The sequence below is a fragment of the Lolium rigidum genome, chromosome 1 (genome assembly GCF_022539505.1).
Source record: "Lolium rigidum isolate FL_2022 chromosome 1, APGP_CSIRO_Lrig_0.1, whole genome shotgun sequence".
Lineage (NCBI taxonomy): Eukaryota > Viridiplantae > Streptophyta > Magnoliopsida > Poales > Poaceae > Lolium > Lolium rigidum.
Window position 1 is genome coordinate 121,017,871 of NC_061508.1, and position 19,483 is coordinate 121,037,353.

Consider the following 19,483-nt stretch of genomic DNA (forward strand, 5'->3'; position numbering starts at 1 on the left):
CTATTCTCGAACCGGTTCAAGAATAACTATTCTCGAACCCTTTCTGAACTTCTGCTTATATGAATTGAAATTCTCAGCTTTATACATGTGAACTCCTCGTAGGCCTTTCACCACCTGCCCTGCTCCCCCACCTGCGGACCTGCCTCCGCGCCCACCGACCTACCCCGCACGCTGTCCAGGTCGTCGCGGCCGCAAAATTCTCCATCGCTGACAGCCCCACGGCAGCGCGGCTCTAATTCCGGCCGCCGGCCCCTCTCCATCTTCTTCCTTCGCCCTAAGGAGCTCCCCACGCGCAGGAGGCTGCCCCATCCCTCCCCGCAACCTCGTCTCTCACGGAGCCGACGCAATTTTGAGTATGGCCGATGGTGAGATGATGCATCCCGGCCTCCCATAAGGCCGCTCGACCAGCTGCGAGCTCGCCGGCACCGACGACAGCTCTCACCGGACGGTCGGCTTACGCCCCTCCTGATACGCGGCGAGGGGAGCGTGGACTCTGCCGACCCAAGTGCCCCTTGTCGGCAGCAACTGCCTTGATGCAGTTCAGTTCACCGACGCCCAGGAAATCTGCCTTGCGCGTCCACATCGCGCCGTTGGAGAGTTCACGGTGTGCCGCCAGGGAGTCCAGCTCGTGCGTCCCGTGCGAACTCACCTGCTTTGCTCGAAGGAACTGATGTGAACTGCTCTGCATCTTTGAGATTCACTTCCTGGTCTGAAGTTTGTCTAGGTTGTACATGGTTAGGTGATTGCTGCTACGTTAATTGTAAGAGATCCGGATCAACGGATGTGTGAGGTTCACAGGAAATTACTGCCGGTGTTGTGCTTCTCTGCTGCTGCCTACGTTCTGAATTTTTTATGTGCAAAAGTTATTGACGTTTTTCTCTTCTTATTCAACATTCTACATGGTGTATACTAGAAAAAATCCACTGTATGATTTAACTGATATATTAACTTTTGTTAATTTTCTGAGAATAAACATCTGAATTTTTACTGAGTGACCTTCTGTCCGCTGCTTTTTACTACGAGTTTTTTCTTCAAACGAACAGAACTTCTGACCTGAAAGAATGATCTTTTTATACATAACTACTGTAAATGAACTTCCCAAAAATTAAGTAATGCTTAACTCATTTTTTATCATCTAATTTTCCAGTTAAAAATAAGATTTCATTAACTCCCTAATAAAATAAAAAGAGCTGGTGAGAAACAAAGTGCACTCCCCAATAATAAAAGTGTAATTCAATGAAGTGAGCCGCCAATGATTTCTCTTTCCTAATTTTCTAGCGGACAGCATACTGCTTCGCCGCCCAGTCAAGAAAGTACATTGCAGACCTCGGATAAGTGTAGTGCACATTCCTTTTTGTAATGAACTTCATCCGACGACAGAGTGAACTTTTTATCTGTGAAAAAGTATTCACAAACTACGCTTGGTGAACTTTTGTTTTCTGGGTTTTTGTTCAAGGAACAACTTTGTAGTTTTAGACGATGCATCAAATGGTTTTCCGCCTGGTAAGAAGTGTTTTTTCTGCTATGTTCAAAGCGAACTACCAAACGTAACTCAACTTTCAAGAGGTTTGTATTGATTTTTCTGTTCAGCTCAAGGTGAACTTCCATGCGATAAAAAATGAACTTGCACTTTGGGAGAAGTTACAACTTAAAAAGGCTGAACTTCAGGCAGAGTGAATTTCCTTTTGGAGGGGAAGTGAACTTACCAGATAAAACTGGGAAACGTTGTAGTTTGCTGAACTTTGAAATGCTACCAGATTTAGCCCAGTGGCTACAAATTACAACTTAGAATAATTACAAATGCAAAGCTTTGCCGAGGCTTGTCCTTAAACTTCGGACAACCTGGTCTCTTTCAGAACTCCGCACTTGTTTTTATCTGAACTTCACGACCAAGTACCAACAATGTACCAAAAAGTAGGTGTCAGGCCTTTTTATAAGCCAGAGGTGAGAAATCACAGCAAGACATCAACTATACTTCCAAGATTGAAACAATGTACAATGGTATTATTGAAGAAATTAGCCAGACAAGCATGGCAGCAGAAATTATACTAGTATATTCAAACATCAAAACAAGCTAGCAGCAGAAAATCAGAAATTGCAGGCACAGCCTCCAGTGGATGACTCAACTGCCGCACTGCCTCTTGCGGTGGCACAGCGCTGCATCTTAGCGGACGGGTGGACTGCCGGGCCGCACACTACAGTACTTCCATGTAACCTTTTACACGTAGCATGAGAGGAGCTGTACAAGATCTTGAGTCTCTTTTTATTGTCGGCATGAAATCCCAAACCTGCAACTCATCAATAGTATAATTATGAGAGTAGAGACAAAGATTAAATTTCTTTTATTACTGCATTTGTACAAATCACTAGATAAATAATGTACAAGTAAATGCGAACTGTTTTCGCCACGAAAAATTGAATGCACAAAAATTAAATGAATTTCTGGGCATTAACAAGTGAACTTCAGAGACATTACAAGTGGACTCCGGGTCAGGCATTTTCTTGACGGCCTTTTCACTAGGGATTTTTTTAATATTTTTTTCGAATGTAGTGAACTGTTTTTAGACTGAGGAGTGAACTTGTCTTACATTGAAAGTAACATACTTTCGAGAACAAATAATCCAGTTTAGCAGACAAGGAAAACTTACTTTTAGCAGAAAACATTCTGACTTTAAATATATAAATACTATCGAGCATTTTGCAAAACTAGTTTGTGATCTGTCTAAGCAATCAAGACAGTTGCAAGACTCCAATAAATTCTTCTATTTTGTCCTTTGATTAGAATAGTTAAGGAACAAATAAGAAACTATAATCCAACCCACTTGGACAGAGCTAACATGAATTAACTCCGGATCCAAAGAAAACTAGAATTGAAAATAATAGGGAACACCACATACAAGTCGGCAACATTATCTTTTGATCAAATGATTCTCACGGGATAGCAAGTACTAGTAGTGCATCAAGATAAGGAAAGAGTTAAAGCATATACATGGACCAAGAAGCAACAGAGGAACGAGTGAAGTCATATGGTTTTTTAAAAGATCATACACACCTTCTGAACTGGTCCAACATCATATCTGAACTGCGGCAGCTTCGATGTGTCCGACTTGACATTGTCTTGTAACCTGCATTTCCTCCAATTAAACGGGTTAAACAGGACAGCTTGACATGGTCTCCAAATAAGAAGTGAACTTCCCTTGTGAATAATATGAACTATACTAATTCTTTTCCTACAAGGCCGAAGCATCAACTTCCATTTCTTTCTATTAAATACAAATGGAGCGAGATACTGTATGCTTTTCTTGCAATACTCTCAAACCAAATGGAAACGAAGACCAGGGCCACGTTAGACAGTTCGGAATAAAAGAAGCCCAGAGCAATGGACGGAACCGAGATTCAAGTGGACCCCCACGGTGGTAATCGTGAACTCTCGTAGCACTATGTGTAGGACAAACTCCCAAATAATAGGAAGTGAACTGGTCCTGGTAATAATGTCAACTACTATTTTTCATACTAGCTGGGAAGCATCTGATAATAATGTGAACTACTATTTTTCATACTAGCCGGAAGTGGGCTCTTCCTAGCGACGAAGTGGATTCCCCAGAAAAGAAAAGTTAACGTCCAAAAAAATGCAAATTCCTATGCTGATAAACTGAATTTGTCTGATATAATAGATTGAACTTCTGACACATGGTTAAATGGATTTCTATGTTTCGAACATAGGGAAAAACTTGATAATACCAGCAAGTATTTAACACTTTCTATTTCAGATTTTATCAATGGAAACGCATAAGCAAGTGATATAAAGAGGAGATAAAAGGAATCATACATTGTTATACAGAAAATCCCACCAAAGATTTTGCTTCACTGTCCCCATAGTTTCTTTACTCAACTCTAAAGCATCAACAAGCTGCATGAAAAAACCATCACATCAGTTTATTAGGGATATGAAAGATGATACTGGCACAAAGAGGGAAACTGAATTAGTTTGGCAACAGTATCAGGTATGTAAAAACAGCGAGAAAGATATACAAAGAAACTTATACATCAAGGTTTTACAAAGCGAACTTCTGAAATTCAAAGAGTGATCTTCAATTTCCTTTATGCTTTTTTGCAGTAAATTTTTCATGAAACATCATGTTTTTGAAGACCGAACTTCGTAACAAGCGAATTGTGAACTTCCAAATTGCTACTCGGCAAATCAATGAGAAAAGTTACACACCAGCTAGATCTATCGAGCACAAGGAATGTGGACTTGTTGGGTTCATTATAAATTCTGCTTGGTCGGTTGTATAGCTGAAAAGATTTCTCTGGTAAGCATCAAACCTATGCAGAATTTCACGAAGCCACTTGCAGAAGTGCTGGTGCATGCCCCCAAAAGGAGCAGTCATGTGTGTTTCACAAGATATTTGAGTTTGAGCACTTGATAAAAAACAAGTGAACTTCCCCTCATCGACAAACTGAACTTTCGAAGTGCATACCAAACGCAAAGTGTCCTCATTTTCATACACTTATTCGAGAAGATACCAAATATGTTTGCCATCAGGAGCCACCCCAAAGGTCCTGACATACAGAAGGTAGAGCTTATCATCTAGAGCTCATTGTAGTGACCTAGAAAAGCAATGGAATAGCATAAAGCTAGATATAGTGTTACACTCGCAGAGCACGATTGTTATGAAAGTTAATTCACAAGCTATTTGAGTTGCACCACATGATAAAAAAGTGAACTTATCCTCATTGACGAACTGAACTTTTACTAAATAAAATAATGAACCTCAGAACAACACTGTTTTTTAATTTAATTGCAATTCCCACGTGCTTCAATATTTTTTGTTGCGAACAAAGTCAACTCCCGTGCAGACAAAAGCCAACTTTAATAGTTGATATAAAATGAACTTTTGTACAATTCTTTAAAAGTGTCAGAGAGAGCAAAGCTAGAACATAACAGCTTCTTTTTACACAATAAGAAAGGGGCACCCTCTGTCAGCATTAGCAATTCACAACAAACTACAAGAAATAGCTCACAAAACAATCTCTAAAAATAATAACTTCCTCCCACCATTCAATTTGTTTTCCAAATCAAATTGAAATGAATTTTCATGCGTGACACAACTGAACTTTCTGCAGATTTAAAATGAACTGCCCGACAATAAGATAATTTTTTAGCGAGACAAAGTGAAATACCGACGCGTTCATATTGAACTTCTGGGCATACGGTTTGAGAAATCAAAGAAAAACGCAAGTGACATGAACTAATGGTAATTTAGTTAGTACCACACACCATGAAGAAGTACAATAAAAATTAGCAACATATGCAAATTTCCGGATTTGAAAATAGTGAACTTCGTGACAACAAAATCTGAACCTTTCCCTCGTGGGTGAATTAGACCCTTTTTTGCTGAAAGAAATGAATATCTGCACTATACCAATTGAACTTCTAAAAAATAAAGTGAACTCTCCCGTCAATAAAACTGAACTTCGACAAAAAATTGACTTTCACAAGGAACTAAATAAACAAGTTCATATCTAAACCTAATGGATGAACTAAATAGCAAGTAGCAAGAGATGTAAACTTCATGAATTAGGGGAAGTGAACTACAAGGATTAGAAGAAATGAACTTCACATACTGCACTCGTCCTGGCAATGCTCCTGAGAGAATATCGTCGGCATCCTGTAGCTGCTCGAGTATTGCACATACGCAAACTAACTTCCTGCCAACAGAGAATGAACTTTAGGACAGGAAAAAGCGAACCTCCTTAATTTATTTTATTGTAGAAGTAACATGTAGTCAGACATACATCAACATATAAATGAATAGTTGAACTCCTAGGCGAGAAAAAAATGAAAATAGCAGTAGATGTGAACTTCGCAAATTAATAGAAGTGAGCTTCACAAACTTCTCAAATAAAGAACCGCTGTAGCTTAACTAGTGAACTTCCTATTTTTCCACTATTTTTTACGATAAATAGAACTTCTATTCCGGGTCAAAACAAAGTGGGTGTACACTGCTCCGTTTCTCACATTCGAGTGTCCATCATCGTTTCATACCATTATATACATCCGTATATGCACTTGGTTTTACTAACAGACTAGTTTATACATACATGGATGAAAGGGCTGTATGAAGCAATGGCATGCAAATGCTTGTTGGGAGACAAACTAAGAAATAAACAGGAAATGACAAACATGAGTTGGACGACTGTGGGCTACCATGAATTGTAATTAACTCTAGCTTGTGTTGGACTTCTTTTTAACTGCAATCTATGATTTTTTTAATCTGGACTTATCATATTTTTAATGAGCTTCTATCTCCGGCATAGTGAAATCTTTGACAACATATAACAATTCTATCGAGAAAGAAAAATGAACTTCAACAACGAGACAAGGTGCACTTCAGGACCAAAACTAAAACTCGAGAATATGCACTTCTATTTTGGGATCATCTCACTGCTAGGAAAACTAAAAGTGCACTCCACTAGATAAATTCTTTTGATTGATCATTTTTAGCCAGATACAAACACTTCTATTTCACATCAGTGACATCACTAGTACGCAGCAGCGATAACAGTAGTTCACATCAGCGGGAGCATAAGTTCACTTGACTACCGCATGAATACGGGTGCTAGAGGGAGTCCGGAGCGACGCTCGCCGGAGTGCTGCCATCCGGCCCGGGCGGGCGATCGCGGGTCAACGACAGCGAGAAGCAACCCGGGCCGTTGGTGGAGCACGGCACGCGGGACCGGAGGCGGGTGGCGATGGCGCGCGGGGCCGGGGCGGAAGGCGGCGGCGCGCGGGATGGAAGGTGGAAGGCGGCGGGAGGGGTGTGAGGTGGGCGACGGCGGCCCACGGGCGGGAGGTGGGGGCAGCGGCGCGCGCGGGGGCGGGAGGAGGGCGGCGGCGGCCTGCGGGGCGGAGGGCGGGCGGCGGCGCGCGCGCGGGGTGGGAGGCGGAAGGCGGCGTGCGTGGCGGAAGGGGAAGGCGACGCGTGGGGTGTGAGGTAGGTGACGGCGGCGCACGAGGCGGGAGGTGGGGGCGGCGACGCGCCGGGCCGGAGGCGGAAGGAGGCGGCGCGCGGGCGGGAGGTGGGTGGCGGCGGCGCGCCGGCGGTGGAAAGTAGTGGTCGGGCGCACGATTTGTTCGTAGTGGGGAAAGGAGCACGATGGAGGGTGGAAGTTCATTTACTCCACGTGTGGGTCGGGCAGGTCCAGATGGGTGGGGTTTTTTGGTCGGTTAGTTCGGTTGGTTTTAAGGGGGTTCGAGAATAACTATTCTAGAACCCCTCTTAAGGGGGGTTCGAGAATAGTTGGCCTCTATATATATATATATATATATAGGGAAACTCTATTAGATACCCTGGGTGCAGAATAATTATTCTGCTCCCGGGTCGGCCGACCGAGCCGGTTATCCGGTGCTGCACACACCATGGGCAGACTCCATGCGTTGTAATTTTTTTTTCCTGGTTTAGGTTGTCGGTTTTCTTTTATTGTGGGGATCGGGACGTGCACTCCCACTAGACCCAGTTTCCAGAAACTGCAGCAATGCGCTCAACTCCCCAAATCCTCAGGCTCCCGGCCGCTGCCGCCCGGAGATTCCGCGCCGTATTCGCGTCCTGCTCGCCGACCCAGCTCCACCAGTTCAATTTCTTCCACTCCCTCGCTGGCGGTCCGGAATCCCAGGGGGCGCCGAGGGAGCTGCGTGTGGAGCGCTTCCCGGTGGAAGACGACGCGTCCGCGAGCAACTACGCCGCCCAAGTACTTGCTGTCCTCTCCTCCGCCCAGCCTCTGATTCCCCGCTCGCGAGTGCGGTATTCCCATGATGATTCCGCCGTCGCCGCGCATCTCTCCACCATCCTCGTCCCTCAACGCCCTCTCTGCCAGGCCTCTCTTCCGCGCCGCTTCAAAGGTAGGCAGTCCTCCGTATAACGTCAGCTCCCGGGGTAACTTTTTGGTGGCTCGTGTATTCTTGCAGGGAACGGGCGGGTGGCGTAACAGGCCACCAGAGGAATCTCCAACTTCATGGATTCTCTCTTAGCTTCAAGGAACCTGCGAAGAAATAATGCCCAAAGCAGATTTTAAATAGGTATTCCGTATCATCGATCAATCCACTGTAGGAAACGTTTCATGGACAGTAGTTTTAGATAATTAATTGTATCTTATCTGCTATTCAGTGACCTGTCTGTTTTTTAAATATTGAATATCACCGATTCTGCAGGATTGTTTCACGATTGATCTTTAGGTAGAGGTTCTTTAATGGCAGTTGCAGCTATACAGTTTCTAGGCCTTACTGCCCTGCTTGTTGGAAATAGGAAATACGCACCTAGGAGTAGATTTATGGCAGCGTAATTGTTCTGTTTGTTGTCCTGCTGTAATGTAATGGCAGTGGTAATTTGGAACTTTGCACATGGCATGCTTAGGAGTAGATTATACATACCTAGCGATACTGCTTGATCCATGATTGGTCGCAATTCGCCACTTTAATCACACAGTAGGCCTATATGACTATGTTTATTGCTCTCTAATTTTGGGTGTTTCTCCTTGAATATTATGTGACCCTGGGTGGGGAAGATAAACTTTTACCAAGTTATTATTGAACACAAGACCCATCAAGGAACTAGTTTTCTGTGAACACAGTAGTAGGATATTGTTGTTGCGATTCAATCTGATGGATTACTTCCTTTCTCGAAACACTGTCATGATGCTTTCACTTCCAAGAGAAAGAATGTTAAGAAGCTAAAAGAAAGGATGTTAAGAAGCCAAAATAATATTTATATGTAGAGAAATATTATTTGTTGCAGTGTTCAATAATCTGGGTTTAAATTCACGTGAATCTGCCAACCTTATGAATGGGGATATTGCCTATTTTTGGGGCTTTTAATCTCTACTTGAGCTTACAAATTTAGCATTTTTTTGGAAAATTCTTGAAACAAGCATAATTTGTCTTTACTGCCCAGCCTTGGATTCTATACGGTAGATCCGTATCATCATTTTTACTGAAGGTGTACAGACTAAAATCAAAATGGAAAACTTTTCTCCATAGCATTTATTTTCTTCTAATTGTGGAAATTGGTTGTATTGTGTGGAAGCTGCTTCAGAAAACGGACTTATTTTATGTTGTTTCTAATCACGCAACATCCCTAGTAACTTGTGCTAATTGGTTCTACTTATTATTGTAGCAAGATCACTAGCACACATGCTGTTGTGTACCCAATTTCAGTGATGTCTCTGGTATGCATCTATATCCTATACTCAGAATACTCTTTAGGTGGGAAATACTTTTTTGTCTGAAATTTTCTCTTCGTTAAATACTTGATGGGTAGATGGTATGCTTGATTTGTTATTCTACACTCATTTTTGGCAAAGTAGTATGTAACTATTTAGATTTACCATTATGTGAATGAAATTGTTAGGATACACTAGAAGCTAAATTTTCTTGATTAACCATGGTCCGGTATCGATATTTTTTTAGAAAATATACATCTTCCCATGTGCATCAGAATCAGTTTTCGCAATATTTGGTTAAATACACTGATGATTCATCTAAATTTTTATCTGCATGGCTTTCCATCTATTGCACACCCATTATGCTATTTGGTCATTTCTATTTTTGGCAGTAGGCCAATAACTTCAACCGAGACACTACTTCTAAACTTTGCTCTCTATTTATGTCTAGTTGGGCGCACAGCGGGCAGTGGATGGCTTTGGTGTAACATAAATAAGGTTGTATACTGAGAGCACATATGCTGGCTTAATGCTAATTTGTTGCTTTATTTGGAAGTGGGTATATGTTGTCCGGGTACCAATAAAGGAATTGGTATATGTTATGGACAATCCTGTCGGTGTGTTCTCTATTGGCTTCAACAATTTTAACGGCGGGTTCGGTTTTGGTCATAGTGGCATGCCAAGGTCATCGTCGAGAAACCTTCATCCCAATTGCCATTAATTACTTACCGATTGATATTTCAAGTTTTAGTTGGTCTTTTTCTTATTGGTTGGGCAAGCGATCTGACCCTGTGATGAAATTATCAAATTGCCAGGGAAGCAGGGACGCAACAAAGGATCGGAAGATGCAGTACAACGGCCGATACTGGATCTCCCGTCCCCACCAAAGGCCTCAGGCACCCAATGGCAGTGGCGCCTTGGCTCTTATCGGTGACTCCAGCAGCAGCGCCTTCGTACCGGATATAAGCTCCCTGGACAAGTCTCTCCGGCACTACTTCACTGCAGACTAGCTGGCTATCACAATGCGTTGGAGAAAATTCTAGTGACAGCCAGAAGATAAGCTACGACATGAGCTAGCATGCAAGACAATGACATAATTGTGTTGGTCAGGTGTGATCTTTCCCAGGGTAGATAAGTTATGGGAGTAATCAGTGCGGGAAGCAATCTGTAATTAGTGGCTCTTAAAGCCCTCTTTTCAAAAGCTGGAATTTCGTGGTACCTGAGTGGAAATTATGTTGTTTGGTACGGAATTCTTAACTTCTAGACAGCCAATTCAATTCAGTTAGTACTGAATCCTTTGGTTAACAGTAGAACAACATATGTTTTCCCAAATTTGATTACTTCGTATGCCTTTTCCAAACAACTAATTAAATCAGGTTACTAACCATGCAAGCGATGTAACAAAAGAAAATAAGGTAAACGTAAGATGGCTGGAAAGTGAAACTCGAGCCAGGCTACAAACCACCTCCGTAGGGTGCATGTGATGTGAAGTGCAACTTGATATTTTGATTCTTTTTTAAAGGAAATTCGTTGTGCACTTTTAGGAATTTGCAAGCTCAGCTAATTAGCTAGACCTACATATTTGTCGACCATACAAGCATGCATGTGCATATACTTAACCACTAAGGTAGCTAGATCTAGATAGGACCCTTCAACTCTAAAAATAAGAACTATTAATCTGCTAGCTACAGAGAGAGATATGTTAAAATTGGCATAAATAAAAAATCTGGGAAGTAGGACTTCCAATTACATCGGTTATTTCTTCCAAAGATATCATGTTGTCACACGAATCAACATCACACATATAAAATATGGTATACAATGGGACATAAAAAAACTCAATTACAAAATGTCACGTAGGTGACATGCATCATTCTTGCAGTACAACAATTCTGGATATGATCTGGTAGATGATGCCAATAGAAGAAAGCATTCATAAGCAAGTACATTACATGGACATGACACCAGAATAAAGATATTCAACTACATACAGAAGTACAATTTGTTTTAGGGAGAGTATGCACAAGCTCTCCGTGTCTACATGTCCTTGTCAATTTCCTGTGCACTGCTAGTGTGTTGAGGTATCTGAGTAAAGGGGATTTAGTTGAGCCAAAACCTCCATGGTCACATCTGGCTCAAACCAGTTCTGCTAAGGGGAGCTTCAAATCAAGTGTTTTAGATATGGATTTTCATGGGTCTGAACTTCTCCAAAGAATCAGGTAGGCCTGGTTTCATTCAAATCATGTAAGATGACGCACTAGAGGTGCGCTGATTCGTCTTTGTCTGCAATACACAAACTATTGATGAAAATTCACAAGATTAGAAGGATAACACCATATGGCATTAAGTGGATTGAATGAAAATATCGGGTTAATGTTACAATGGAGCTGAATCTTCAACGATCAAGGTCAACACTTTGTACTTGAAAGACGGAGCCAAAGCCTTAACAGGTGAGCACTTTCTCATGACAGGGAAGTATTGGATATAAGATGAAACCTGCCAGAGTTTCAAATGAGTATAAAATAACAAACAGTCGGAATAAAATATATATACAAGGCATAAGTAATACCTACTCCATCAAACTTCTGTCACATAGGCCAATTTCATGCAGAGCAAAGGCGCTAACAATACTTCAAGAAGAATATGACATAATTCTTTGTTCTGTAGAACTTGAAAGGAGAAAGCAGTTTGGAACTGAAATGTTTATCTCTCATGCAGCACTTCGGTTATTTTTTTGAACATCAATATATATTAACTTTCAACGATCATAGTACAAGATTACAAAGCTCTGAAAAGAGTAAGAGCCTCCTGCTGCTCTTCGGTGACTGTGTTCCATGGAAAACAGTAGCGCAAGGAGCAACTTTGGTCTGGGATTTCCTCGAACTTGACAATTTCTTTGAGGTACTCGAAACCATTGGCCTACTAATGTTGGTGGTGGTCTTCCTAGCACTAACATCATCCCACATCAACAAAAGCAAGATAATAAGAGTTACTGAAACAAATGAAATAAGATGCGCCTACGACCTAAAAAAATAGCATAAAATTATGAGAATGATATGTTATTTCTCAAACAGAAGCATCCTATATAGGGAACGTTATGCTAGTGAAAAATATACAGAGAACATGAACTGACAGTGAAGCAATTGCATCAGGTAATCAGAAAACATTTACAAGGAAAACAGCTACATGACTCTCCAACTGTAGTTCAGGTGTCGCAGCTTGTTCAGGTTAAGGTGGAGCATGCCCAAGACAAGCTTGTGACTAACAAGGATGCAGTGTAATATTTTTACACAACTCAAAATTGCTAGTACTAAAGCACAACTTAGAAAAGCATTCAAGTCTGACAGAAAAGGGGTATGAAGCATTACAAAATCAGATTTCTAGGAATATGATTAATATTCAGAGAGTCTCTTGTATAAATGGGACAGTACCACAACTACCGTGTTCGGTTTTCAATAGAGGAGCTTTTACAGCATTGTAAATTGTTAACACAGATACAATGTCCTCGAATGGACATTTATTTCTCAGCTCCATTCCATGTTGCCAAACTAGACCATACAAGTCTGATAGGAAAAGGCATTTTATTGCCCTGATATTTCTATGTGTATTACTTGGATATACAACCTAAGAAAATGACAATTGTAAAAGTACTTTCTATTGGGTTCACTTTTGATTCATTTTTACGAACTCGTTTTGTCGTTTGTAGAAGGCAAAAAATGTTAATATGGCATATTGTGCTTTCGAGTTCCCCTGGACTTGCTATTTGTTCTCTCTAGATCCAGCTTCACTCATCCCTGCGCAAAAAAGAAAACCAATCCCACCTCTCTTCGCTCTCGTATTTTTTCCAGAGGTGTTTAATCTACAATTCTCGTATTTTTTTTCAAAGGTGTATAATCTACAATCCTAGATCTTAACCTCTGGAATATGACATTTGCAAAGTGTTGAAGATAGGGAGGACATAATAGTTGTTGGTAGTTGTAACCTGAACCAGTGCATCTTCATACTAGATGAACTGGCCGGAAAGAGGCCAGTGGTAAAGTTAGGGATTTTCTTTGCATATTATGAAGAGTATCATGTAATTGGCATCCTCCTAGGTGATTTATACAAAAACTTACAGAGAAGTGAATGGCCAGCTACTGTACTTTACGTCGAAGCCCACTGGTGTTCTGCGCTCACCGTGAATCGATCCAAAACACGGATCCCAACTGTTGTGCCGATGCCACCCTCAGCCACCACCCGCCGCGTGGCCCGACCAGGCTGCTGACGCCGCCACCATGCCGCCATGGCGACATTGCCACACGGTGACATGAAACCTACAAATCTTGCATTGCTTAGTCTAATAGTGAACATTTGATTGGGTCCAGAACAGAAAAAATGGAGCTGAACCCGACGAATCAATGAATCATAGACACACACAACAGGATTTGTAGCTCTCTCTTTATGGGAAGGCACGGGAAAAATGTAGCAGGATTTGAGGCAGCCGTAGGTCTAATCTGGAGACGCAAGTTCTGTTTGATTTCTCCCTAGCATCTAATCTTACCTAGCGGACCAGATCGCCACATCTATGAAGAAAAAATTCAGTCTTGGCTGACATAGAAAAGGCGCACATATCAGATCTTGCGGAGGCCATAACCAAATTCGTGCAGGCCGATTGAAAACAAGCAAATCTTCATTTACCTTGTAAGGGGATGCGACAGTGTGCACCCAATCTGAGGTTGATGCCCCCGAAGTCACCAGTAGCCGCAATCCCACAGTCGATCGTTCCCTTCCGCTCCAGTGGGAGCTGGTTTTGTTGAGGCCAATCACACCATACCGCCATTGATGCCGCTTCGAACGGCCGACCACGAAGCTGCTGATTTCACCCATCGACGACAACGACTATCCCTGCTTGCTTGGTCGCCCACCCACCTCTCGCCGCCGGATGCGCACCCGCTGGCCGCTGCGCGAATTCCAATTCCCCAAACCGCTCCCAAGAGGAAAAAGAGGTGCTCCTGGTCCTGGGTAGTGGGCTAGCTCCCAAGCCCACGACCGTAAACTGTCGATGCGAAATTAAATTACGGGAGGTGTATGGTGTTGCGACTTGCGACCTGCGAGCCACGCGAAACAGGTTCGGTGGACGTGTGGAACCGGGTGGCGTCCAAGCATGCCGTAAATTTATGTCACATCTAATACGGCCTGGTGCGCGTGAACTGGTGGTGCGCTCCGTGCGATGGATGAAGCCGCTTGTGCGTAGGCTGACCCGGGTGCAGAATAATATTCTGCCCCTAGGGAGTCAAATAGCGCGTCTCTATATATATATATATATATATATACACCCGGGTGTAGTTACTCCCACGTGTGTTTCACACAATCTAGTTAGTATCTATCATACCAAAGAGTATATACATGTAGTATGAAGTATATAAGAATATTTTGGTAGTATATATACTACTTTGTAGGTAGTATGTACACTTTTTTACGTACACTATTTTTTTACGTATAAATATGCATATATTTTATATATATAGTGCAAACTATGGGTGTATTTAAATTTTTTTCACCAAAGTTGGTATGTAGTATATGAGACGTGGGTGTAGTTACACCCAGGAGTAGGAAGTATTTATCCTATATATATATATATATATATATATATATATATATATATATATATATATATATATATATAAGTATGTAAATGTAATGAAGCGGGGCGTATTTTTGTTTATTTTGTTGGCTGCCCCTCTCTCGTGATCTATGTACAGGTGAAAGCTACGACCCAAAGGAACATTTCCTTCTTTCGAAGCATCTAAGTTGTTGAAATATATTCTCGATGATTATTTTTTACGCGAGGAAGAAGAATTATATTGTCGTGCGGAAGAAATGATTTGTGACATTGCAAAACAGGGAAGCCAACATATTTTTTTTTTTTTTGACACTGAGGGGAAGCCAACATATTAATTATGTTCCACTGTATGATGAAATGTCCTATTGTCGACTGGGGATGTCAATGTTTATTGTGGTGTATAAGTAAAACATGGATTTGTGACATTGCAAAACAGGGAAGCCAACATATTAATTATGTTCCACTGTATGATGAAATGTCCTATTGTCGACTGGGGATGTCAATGTTTATTGTGGTGTATAAGTAAAACATGTTAGTTGAAAGCGGACTTAATCAGTTCCGGCGTCGACTGAAGATATCCCGAGCAATAGCTAGAAACATGTTTGACTGATTTGGGAATGGAGAACCGCTAGTTACGTTCATCTTTATTTACTGTTATAATCCTTTGGCATGTACAAAGAAAAAATGCCATAACAAACTTGCAGAGCAAATAAGAATAATTTCCCGAATTGCCTTAACAGTTCGTCCGTGTTACAATTCGTAGTTAAGAGACAACTTCGTTCTCTTTTGCATTAGCCCTTTCATGCAATCTCTTAAGAGCGAAGTGTGAGGAAATCTCTTTGTGGAAGCCTGCAAGGATCTGATCCGCTTAGTACATTTGATTGTAGAAACATAGCATAGTAGTAATCACTGAGAAACAAAGGAAGATAAGCATACGCAGATACATAATACTATAGCATGTAGGAAGTGGCCATGCTTGGCAGTGGCAGACAAACTAATAATATCACATATTACTTTTTTAGTAAAAGGGCTTTGTCAGACCATGTAAAGATTGTGTTACATTGAGATAAGTATATTTTATATCTTTCATTTAGATGAGCTTGACCTGATAAAGTCAAAACTCAAGACAATTGCTGCAAGAAATAAAAGCTAAAATTATGTCCTGATATTGTTTTACTTACTGATAGATGTCATGTATGTTTACCTGGCCAAGTGAATCTTTTTATTTAGTTGAGAATAATTCTTTAGTGGCTTTCTTCTTATGCATTTTATGCAGAAAATTAATGATTAGTAAGCTTGCACCGCTGTAGTGAACAGTGATACTGATATGAAATAAATAGTCATATACCTTTTTTTAGTTGATGCACCACTTGGTATTGATTTTTTTTCCTTTTTTTTTGCAATCTGTTGAGGAGGTTGTATTCTTGTGTGGGGAAAACTGTAATTCATTAGATATTTTTCTTAGCAGTAAATTTCTGAAAATTTTGGATAGTTATTATCGTTTACCTGATCTCCCAACTCTAAATGGATTTGTTCTATGTTTTCATTCTGAGGTATGGCTTCTAGATTGTTGTAATCTTCTGACAGGGTTGGTTTGTTTTCAAAGGACCAATTGGTGCAAATCCTTCATTGTTTCCTGTACTACTGAGATGCATGATAGACTGCTGGATGCAATTATTGCAGCACCCATGCCAATTGTTTCAGTGCTTGAGACATGAAAATTGAACTCTATATGTAACTCTGGAACATAATATAACAAACAAAAAATGATAGGAGATCCCAAACATGCTAGGAAGCCTTCTTCTAGAATCAAGTAGAATGTTTAAAGTCACAATTCGTTGCAACCACACCTTGAAAGAGTGGTCTTGTGTTAAGGGGGAGTAAGAGAATTATGCAATGGAACCTGGGTAATCCATATGTACTTACAGGAGTTAATCTGCTAGATAAAAAACTAATTTTCATATATAATTATGTACTGCTATCTAGTTAGTGCATACATGAATGATGCATCGACCTAAATAACTTAATAAATATTTAAAGATGCAGTTTTGTGTGTTTCAGAAATGGCTACTTATCCAGTTGAAGAGCAATTTTCAGAAATCCTGAATACAAGCATTCTTTACATATATGTGTCCAACAAAATATATCTAGTTGATCGAGTCCTAGGAAAGCCGAAAACTGTCAGAACTTCAACTAAGCTTAACTAAAAATGATTGACATACCATATGATGAACCAAAGCTGAGTAGACAGACCTAGTAAAAAGATGAAGGCCATTATGGAGTGTCAAATTTTGTGGCAACACCTGGCACCTGAGAATTTCATTAAAATGATCGAAGCTCACTTGCAGCACAATAGTTTCTTCCTGGCTTACAAATTGAAAACATTTTTATCAATTAAAGGATTCTATAACCTTGGTCCCATTTCATCAAGCTAAGCATGCTACCATTCTGCAAACAAAAAGTTCCATACCATAATTGTGTACGTCAGGTCTCGATAATAAAGGTTGTGTTGTTCCTTTAACGGGGTCTCTATGTTAGGATAATTATCCTACCACACCTTGGTGTACTTCTATTGTAAAGACAAAGCACCAACGGCATGAGACCTAGAAACCAACACAGAATCCTGAATCTGGTAATACTAAGAGTGATATGAATAAAGATGTAGTAGGCATTAAAGCTACAATAATACGTAGCAATTCGCTAAATTATAAATGATGAAAAGCACATAGAAAAGGAACAGGACAAACCATCTCATATTTAGATTTATTATGCTTATAAAATTTTAGGAGATTATGTACCATTTTCTGTAATTTTGTATAAGAACAGTAAAGCTAAACGTACCAATTAGTATTCAACTATTGGATTCACATAAAAAATACCATGATACAATCCTGATGCTAAAACCAACATCGTCACTCTATGATAACGTCATATCCAAGATATGTTCCTAAACATGATATAAATGTCAGGGAATTTAGTTTGGACTGCACTTCTTCCATTTCGGCGTTATTAAGAATAAGCATTGAATAAGAGACAGTAAAAGAAAATGTTTTTTCCAAACGGCCCACGATGAGGATCGGATTTCATTACCGAAAATTTGAATACTGGAATCTATCTACATTTGTGTCACCATGCGTACACAAAATCTATCTTAAAATCAGCAGTAGTATTATAATTATCACCTGCCTTGGATCGATGTGTATCAGCATCATGGTAAAGTGGCGGCACAGCAGTAGCATCTTCAAAGCCATGGCAACGCTGTGAAACTGGAGGAGGCGAAGAAGCAGGACGGACTCGCCGGCGACGCAACACCAGGCACACTCAACAATAACCTGCAGAAAAAACCTAGATGAATAAGTATGGAGCTGACAATGCACCAACCTTACAGGCCATGGCTTCAGCATGCACGACCAGACAGAGTACACTGTATTATTGTACAAAGGGCAACTCCATGGCATACATCGAAGTGCCTTCAACAGACCAACATACCTAGCAGCGCATCGATCCGGAAGAAGAGCAGAACCTGCATTTTTTTGCAACGACGTGCTAAGCATGGTTTTCGTTAAAAAAAGGCAGAGAATCACAGCAGCTGTTAATTTGAAACTCCTGATTCAATCCTTTGCCAATTGCAATGTAAAGAACAAACTAAGAAAACAACACGTACTCCTACTTTGGATTCAGTTTGGCGAGTTAAAGGTTGAAAGGGGATTAAGATTTATGCCTTCTTCGTGGATGGGAGTTGTAAAAGAAAGGAGTTCTGGAGACGACTATAAATACATCGCGGTCGTGAAACTGATCAATAGCAGGAGCAGCATGCAAACAAAAATCAACGAACTAAAAACCAAGTCGTCAGGAAAAAAGTGTAACCCAATCTACAGGTCAAACCGAAGCACCCCGTACCACATAAGGAAAGAAGAGTTGCCGCCGATGGAATTGCAAACGAAAATGTCGGCGGCAGGGAACACCGGGACATGTGACTGTGAGAATCCATGGACTGCAGCAGCGCGAGCGTGTGCTCGCCTTCATGCTGAAGCAGCCACGCCGGCGAATCGGAGACATATCATCGGGAACGCCACCAAGACATGAACGCCGAGGCAGGCGCCGAGACGGCCCTGACGGCCACGAAGGACATCACCCACGGCTCGCGGCCGCCAAGTCGGACAGAGGACAGCTGGCAGCAAGGAGTCAGGCTTTGAAGTTGAACTCTTGTTCACTGGCGGCGACCGCACCGAACCCGTCGTCGTGGGAGAGGGAGTCGAAGCCATCACTGTGCTCGACCTCACCCTCGCAGTCAGAGAGGTATGCGAGCTAGCAGCTGCCCAGGAGGTGGCTTCTGAGGCAGACAAAATACTCTACGCGGCCGTCGTGGCGTCGTGCGTGTCGAGGCGGCGGCGAGCGCTACGCACGCATGCGTCCCAGCAGGGGCAGCACGCGCGGGGCTCCAGCCGGGCGCGGCCGCCCAGCAGGCACGCGGGCGGGAGCGAATGAAGCCGCGGAACACGCCGCGGTAGGCGCCCAAGTCTTCGCCGCCGCCGCCGCCGCCGCCGACGGCGCGACGTGCTCGCACTGGTTCGACACATACAACAGGTCCCGGCCGCACTACTGCGACAGGAAGCGGCGGCCGAAATTGTTGGAGAAGCGGGAGATGGGCTTCGCGAGCCC

At 41.8% G+C, this 19,483-nt stretch overlaps 2 long non-coding RNA genes across 4 annotated transcripts; one reads left to right on the forward strand and one right to left on the reverse strand.

Moving 5' to 3' along the window:
- Nucleotides 1-7,693: 7,693 nt before the first annotated feature.
- On the forward strand, nt 7,694-10,559 carry LOC124665800. Of its 2 annotated transcripts, none has more exons than XR_006990711.1 (2): nt 7,694-9,903; nt 10,035-10,559. It is a non-coding gene; the product is annotated as an uncharacterized LOC124665800 (long non-coding RNA). The 2 variants fall into 2 exon arrangements; XR_006990717.1 differs by having other exon boundaries at nt 7,694-9,717.
- Nucleotides 10,560-11,024: 465 nt separating this feature from the next.
- LOC124665906 lies at nt 11,025-14,277 on the reverse strand. Of its 2 annotated transcripts, XR_006990762.1 has the most exons (3): nt 13,897-14,277; nt 13,760-13,806; nt 11,025-13,532 (listed from the first exon to the last, which is right to left on the reverse strand). It is a non-coding gene; the product is annotated as an uncharacterized LOC124665906 (long non-coding RNA). The 2 variants fall into 2 exon arrangements; XR_006990751.1 differs by having other exon boundaries at nt 11,025-13,806.
- Nucleotides 14,278-19,483: the final 5,206 nt, after the last annotated feature.